Source organism: Tupaia chinensis, unplaced genomic scaffold (genome assembly GCF_000334495.1).
Source record: "Tupaia chinensis unplaced genomic scaffold, TupChi_1.0 Scaffold000221_1, whole genome shotgun sequence".
NCBI lineage: Eukaryota > Metazoa > Chordata > Mammalia > Scandentia > Tupaiidae > Tupaia > Tupaia belangeri.
The window spans coordinates 1,214,123-1,221,852 of NW_006159696.1; positions in this window are offsets into that span (position 1 = coordinate 1,214,123).

Here is a 7,730-nt window from a genome sequence, read left to right on the forward strand (position 1 = left end):
CTGCCCGGGGGGACGCATCGCCCCGCCTCCCCGGCCATGCCAGGGTGTGACTCTGTCCAGCGTCCGCATCAGCTCCTCCCATAATCTTCCTTAGACTTCCGCTCTGCCCGCCACGAGGGCTCTGCATCAGGCCCCTGAGATGGCCCAGCCTCTCAACCCCAGAGGATCCCAGACCATCTCCGTGTTCTCTGCAGACAGGGAAGTGCCAGCACGCCGAGGGCAAGCCAGCCCTGGGTTGCCCTCCCTGCCCTGCAGCTCCCACCGCAGTCCTGGCCTTTAGGAGATGAAGCAGGTGCCAGCTGGGCCAAGCCACACGGGGCCTGAGCTCTGAGGGCCCTGGAGCCATCACAGGGCCCTGTGCTTGGTTATTGTTCTGCTGCCATCATCCTGAAAGGTGTATGACTCTGAACAAGGGCCCCGTCTGTGCCCTGCACTTGGCCCCTCCATAGCTGAGTCCAAATACATGTGTGATGGGCATCTTGGTTTGCAGACCTCAGACCCTTCGGAGGCTGTTCCAGGCCTCAAGGTTGATGAGATACTAGGGAGACAGGGAGTCAGTGCTGGCCCCAGGTCTGACAGCCTACCACCTCCTCCCTGGAGCCTGCCGAGAAAGCCCACGGGCTTCTGCAGCTCTTGAGCCAAAGGCAGCGAAACTGTTAGCTCCCAAGGGCCAGCCTGGTACATCCATGCCAACCTCTTGGGGAGGGGTCCAAGCTGCTCCCCTCACCGTTGTCCCTGTCTTCCTTCCAGCCTCATCCTTAAAGAAGACACCAAGGAGACCATGCCCTGGGCAGGCCACAGCGCAGGCCGGCATGACACTGGGGCTTGCTGGATCAGAGTGAGCAGACCGCTCTCCTGGTCAGACCTTCCCCATCAAATCAGGAGCCTGAGCTGGGGCGAGAGCACAGGCTCAGAGGCTGCACGCCATCGGCCCGGCTCCCAAGGACTTTCCTACTCAGAGGACCCTGCTCCCACCTTGTGTCTCCTACCTGTCAGCTCCTGCGAGACTGAGAGAGCCACAGCTGCAGAGGTCTCAGAGTCAGCCTGACCCCCCACCCGGGGTCCGCAGCTCACACAGTGACGCTGCTCTTTGGTGGGGAGGGGGCGCAACCTCCATGCTCAGGGCATTCGGAGGTCTCAGCTACAGTGAAGCTGACTCTGGAAATGCCTCCGGGAGGCTGAGAGCTGCCCAGGCCGACCTGGACTGTGCCCTCCGTGGCTCAGCAGTGAACACAGAAGGGCAAGCAGGCCAGGCTCAGAAGCCATGAAACTGCAACGGTTTTGGTCCCAGACGGTGTGTGGGGTGCAACCTCCCAAAAAGAGCCAGAGAGCACCCTGGGGCTGTGGGCTACATGAGCTCTGTGGCCTTCAGGACCCCAACATCAGGCTCACATTCTGGAGGTCACACTGTACCCACCCTCCAGTGCCTTCCGGGTCACCCGTGCCAGTGCCCAGGCTGCCCTTCCTCCCTTCCCTGGACAGTGCTCCTGCCGCCCAGGGCCTGGGCACCTTCTCCCCAGCTCAGAGATGGCCAGTTGGGTTTGCCTGGTCAGCTCTGGTATGCACCTGCTGTCCCCATGTACTTAGTATTAGAGCCCCCATCTGGACCCTGTGGTCCTCAGTATCCATACTCAGGAGCCATAGGGAGGAGCAGGGTGGTGGGCAGAGCATGGGGACAGAGTCAGCCTGGCTTGGGTTCAAACCTGACCAACTCACTTCCTAGCTGTCTGGTCACTGCGAAGGGGCGTGAGCTGTGTTGTTCTTGCTGACCACCCACGCAGAGCCACACACCCAAGTGCTCCCAGTTGTGGAGGAAAAGCTCGTTTCTGTCCCTCCTGCTTCTCTTTGTGGGTGACGCTTAGGGGAATTTCAGGGCACTCACCGGAAACCTCGGGCCTTTCCTGTTGCCCCCGTCTCTCCATGCTCTCCTTGTTCCTTAGGCTTTTGACCTGCACCTCAGGTAGAAGTCATGGGCACCAGCGTGTGCCACCCTCACACACAGACCCCTCAGTCCCCTGCTCGTGGGCAGGCACAGCCTCCCGAAACCCTGCCAAATGCCCAGGGTCCCCAGAGAAAAGATACCGATGTCCACTCACGACTGGGGTTCAGGCTGTTAAAACAAAAATCAACGCACTCTTAGAAGAGTTCACTTGCGTAAGAAGCGGTACATGTATTGAGGACCACAAGACCAAAAGAGGCCTGGTGTCCCAATGGCAAAATGTCAGAAGCTAGTATTTACTGGGAAAATGCAGAAGCAAAATGAAGAAATTATTTGGGCCAGCCCCATGGCCTAGTGGCTAAGGGACCCAGACTCCACATGGCCTACCACGTGGTTTGAGTCCCAGCTCCAAGGCTTCAAAACCATGCTGGGTGCATGTGTGTGTGTGTGTGTGCCCCAAATTCCAAATTCCAACAGGATAGATGGGGGAAGAGGGAGTACAGCGTGACCACACCCATCCACCCCTTAGAGGGCGATTTCTCCTTCTCTGTGTCTCTCTGTCTCTATCTGGTGAGCACACACACCCTCTGGCAATTAAAAAAATTATTAATAAAAACAAACAAACAAAAAAGAAATTACTTGATTGGTTTGTAATGACTGACTTGCTCTTTTTTAAAATGCCTGGTCGAAATGTTCCTAGTTACGTAAACATGCATCACCTGACTGCCTCTGATCAGCTTAGGGCTGTCTCCCTCACACGAGCACTTACTAGAACTGACCCAAGTGAAGTTTGGCTTCTGTTTTAGCCTGGGAACCAGAGTGCGTGGAGTGGTGAGTGCGTGGAGTCCTCAGAACACAACGGTCTCCTTCCTTCAGCTGGTCTGCCGCTCAGCTCTGTGGCCGTGGCAAGCCCTGTGCCCTCCCGGAACAGGGGGAAGGCGGTTCCGGAGGCCTCCCCGGAGGAGGGTGCTCACGAGCACACGCTTGCCACCGTGACTTTCCCTCTCTTGCTATTCTGTGGCCTTACCTGCCTGGAAAAGGTTCAGTTAGGGGTGAGTGCTCTCCAGATTCGAAGGCCGTTCGTGATTTATGGCTGAAACCACAACCCCTAAGGCCCCACGGCCCTGTGCTCCATCACTAGGATGGCCCTGGCTCCTGCTGACGGTCTGTAAGCTTAGACTAGTGCCCCGCTGCTCAGAAAAGGCACGGTACAGGGCGGGCAGGACAGCCATGTGCTTCCAGAGGCTTCCACCTTGCAGAGAAGTCGCGGAGATGACGTTCCCTTTGTTGATAGGACCTTGGTCACTGTTCAGAGTCCCTGACACATCTCAGAACTGACGCCAGCCCAAAGGACCTGGACCCTGCAGGCGCAGGGTCATTGCTTGGCCCACAGTGCCCCCTCGAGTCTGGGGTGGGCACTGCACCCCTCGTTACTCCAATAAATCAGGTCATCTTTGGGAATAGGAACACTCAGTAGTGTGTGTCTTAATGAGGAGACGATCTATGTTCTGGGATTTCAGTTACTGTTTTCCTTTATGTGCTCAGCTGGGAGGTGGGAATGAGGAATAAACACAACCACCCCTCCCTCCATGCCTGAGAACAACACTTCTCAGCTCCTCAAGTAAATAGGAAGAGGAAGAAGTAAAAAGAAGAAAAACACTCCCAATTCATGTCATGAGGTCAGTGTTACCTCAAGAGTGAAACTGGAAAAAAAGAAAGAAATACAGATGGATGTCCTTTGTGAGTATGCAAAAAGTCTTCAACAGGATACTGGCAAACTGCATCCAGCAACACACAGAGGCGCATGCCATGCCCCGGTGAGATGATCCCCAGTGAGATGATCTCACGAATGTAAGGCCGTTTCGAAATAAGGAAACCAATCAATGTAATTAACACTGCCAATAAAGAAAACCACATGATCCTCTCCAGAGATGCATCTCTCGGTATCCATACCCATTCGTGATTTCTTAAAAACTCTCAAAACACTAGAGATGAAAGAGAATTTTCTTAAACCAATAAAGAGCATCTACCAGAAAAAAAAAGAGAGAGAGAGAGTGGTCACATTATATTCCAAGGTAAAAGGCTAGATGTTTTCGCCCCTAAAGTCAGTAGAAAGCAATGACAGTACTAGCAAGTGAAATAAGGCAAGGATAAGAAAGAAAATTTAGGACTGACTCCATGGCCTAGTGGTTAAAGGAGCCAGATCCCACATGGCCAACTATGCAGTTCAAATCCTAGCCTTAGCGCTCTGAGAAGCATGCCAGGCATGTGTGTAAGTGTGCCCCAAATCCCAAGAGGACAGAGAGAGGGAAGAGAAGCAATCGCAGTGGGATCATGCCCCATTATGGGTTGCTTTCTCCCTCTCCGTTTCTCTCTCTCCCTGGAAAATTAAAATAAAATAAAATGAGTAAGTTGTTAAAAAAAAAAAACATAAATACTCCCTTAGAAGATTCCAAGAAATCTTCAGACAACATACTAGAGATAAATTAGTTTAGCAAGTTTGCAGGATGCAAGATCAATATGCATAAATAACTGGAATTTGAAATTTGAACAGAAGAAAGAACATTTATAATAGCACACACAAAAATGAGAAATACATAGGTACGAATCTAACAGAATATTTATATGATCTCTACAGTAAAATCACACCGCACTGAAAACTTAAAGAAGACATAAGTAAAGAGGTATTCTATATTTATGGATTGCAAGACTTAGTACTGTTAAGCTGTAAATTGTCCCCCAAACTGACCTATTGATTCAGCTCAGTCCCAATTTATTATCTGAGTCTAAGATCAAGAATATGAGTCTAAAGTGTAGATAATCGAAGGAGGAGTATCGCCGGAGTAATTTTGAGGAAGACTAGCAGAGCTGGAGGACTCATTCTACTTGATTTCCAAACAGAGTATAAAAGTGAGAGATTGTGCTGCTAGGAAAAGACAGACACATGGATGCAGCAGAGCAGAGCCCAGAAAAAGACCCACACACCGGATCAATTGCTTTTTGATCAAGATGCTGCCGCAATTCAGTGGAACAGGGAGTTTTTTCAACAGCTAGTGCTGAAGAAACTGGAGAGCCACATGAAAAAACATACCTCAGCCTCCTCCCTCCTACCACACACAAAAATTCGTTCAGAACCAATTATAGATCTAATGCTACAGAACTTTTAGAACAAAACAGAAAAGCTGTGTGCCCTTGGGACGGGCAGAGACTACTTAGCTATGGCTCCAAATGATGCTTGATTCATCGTGGAAAAAGCTGATAAACTTATCAAAAAATTAGAACTCTTCGTGTTCAAAAGATATTGTTAAGAGCATGAAAAGACAAGGCACTGGGAGAAAACATTTGCCATGTATGTATCAGGCAAAAGACTTATATCCAGGATATAAAAGTTCAAGAACCACTTGAATTTTATTGATAGGGACAATCACTTCTCCCCCCTGGTCCCCAACAAATAGACAAAAGATTTGAACAGACGCTTCATCATAGAACATGTGTCTAATAAGTATATAAAAAGATGTTCAGCACTATTAGTCTTCAAGAAAATGCACATTTCAATCATAAAAACAGCACAGCACAGCGACTAGAACAGCTGCAGTTCTCAGACCAGCTGGCTTCGACGCAGAGCGCATGGAGTCTCAAATGTTGCTGGGAGACAGTTAAATTGTGAAAAACTGCCAAGTCATTTCTTAAAATGTTATATGTACATTCCTAGATATGACTCCGGAAAACATAAAAACATGTGTCTACTTTATGCAAAGGCTTGTAGTCAAATATTGACATCAGCTTTAACTGCAACTCTCACACGGCGGGAACTCCTCGAGGGTCTGTCTGCAGGTAAGGGGGTAACCCACTGTGGTCATCTATGCAGGGTAAGGCTACAGCTACCACCCAACAAAATAAATGGATAATGGGGTGGGCAAGTGACACGGTGGTTAAGGCATTATCATAAAAACAGCACAGCACAGCGACTAGAACAGCTGCAGTTCTCAGACCAGCTGGCTTCGACGCAGAGCGCATGGAGTCTCAAATGTTGCTGGGAGACAGTTAAATTGTGAAAAACTGCCAAGTCATTTCTTAAAATGTTATATGTACATTCCTAGATATGACTCCGGAAAACATAAAAACATGTGTCTACTTTATGCAAAGGCTTGTAGTCAAATATTGACATCAGCTTTAACTGCAACTCTCACACGGCGGGAACTCCTCGAGGGTCTGTCTGCAGGTAAGGGGGTAACCCACTGTGGTCATCTATGCAGGGTAAGGCTACAGCTACCACCCAACAAAATAAATGGATAATGGGGTGGGCAAGTGACACGGTGGTTAAGGCATTGGACTCCCACATGGCTGACTGCGGTTCGAGTCCCAGACCTGGTAGCTTGCTTTCTCACTTTCCCTTTCTCTCTCTGTCTCTCTGGTCAAATTAATAAATAATAACAACAAATAAAATTAAATAAATAATTTTTTAATGAACAAAGGCAGATAATGGAGCAGTGCGTGTCGCAAAACTTCACACTGAGTAAAAGAAGAGAGACAGAAAACAGTAGCACACCTGGCGTGATTCTGTTTAAAATGTAAAGTTCTAGAAACTGCAGACTAAGGTTCTGGGAGCACAGAAAGCAATCAGTGCTTGGTGGTGGAGACCCGGGAGGATGAGATGACAAAGACGCAGGAGGACTATTCAGGGGTGAGGGCAAAACGCGTCATCTCGGTCACGGTGAGTCTCCTGGGTGTACGCACATGTCAAAACTCCACAAAGTGACTGCAAATATGGGCAGTTTACTGCATGTTGATTACACATCAATTAAGTTGTTAAAAAAATAAAAGTATACACATATAATTGAAAATTAACTGAAAAATTATAAGAAAACAAACAACTGAATATATCCCCTTAGTAACAAGTCTATGTTTGGGAATTTATGCAGAGAAGAAAAGACACCAGCCCTTACAGTACGTGTTTGAGAGTTTACGATGACAATGCTCATAGATAAGCAGAAATTGAAACTTCAAATATGTCTTGGCAGGAGAACAGTTCAGTAAATGATCAAGAACTAGTGTGCAGCCTTTAAAAGGATGCGTTTTACTGTATGTACTTCAGCTGGAAAGGGTGACTATGCTTATGTGGAAGTGAGTAAAACAGAAAACAACGTACCATGTACACTGTCACGGAATTATGGAGTTAGGCCAAGCAGACACATGCACAGGTGGTGTGCCCACAGGAGTGTGCATGGACAGACCCCTACATGCATACTTTCTTGTATGAACACGAACATGTCAGGGTAACCACACATTCGATGGCTATTGGTTACTAAAGATAGAACAGCTTTGGAGAAAACAAAAAAGGTTATTCACACATTTCTATAAAAATGAGTGTGTTTTACTCTTCCTGTTGCAAACAACATAAAAGGGAAAGACATTAAGGTAAGACAAAGGCCAACTTGCTTTGAAATGCATCCGAAAAAATGCATTGGCTTGAGGGTTCGCGGGGTCTGGAGAGAGAAAGGGCAGTACAGACTAAATGGTAGACTTTAGGCAGGTGGCATTGAAACAGCTCAACGGAAGGAGGTGGCTCTAGTGCCCTGGGCTTGTCCAGGAATAAATCGAAACTGAATTCCAACTCTTTTTCTGTAAGTAACTAATTTAAAAGAAAGCAAGGGCCCGCCCTGTGGCGGGACTGCAGTGTGACCACACCAAACTGGAGGGTGCACTCTCCCTCTCCCTGTCTCTGTCTCTCTGTCTCTCTGATAAGGACACGCATCCTCTGGCCAATTAAGAGAAAACAAGAAACTTAAGC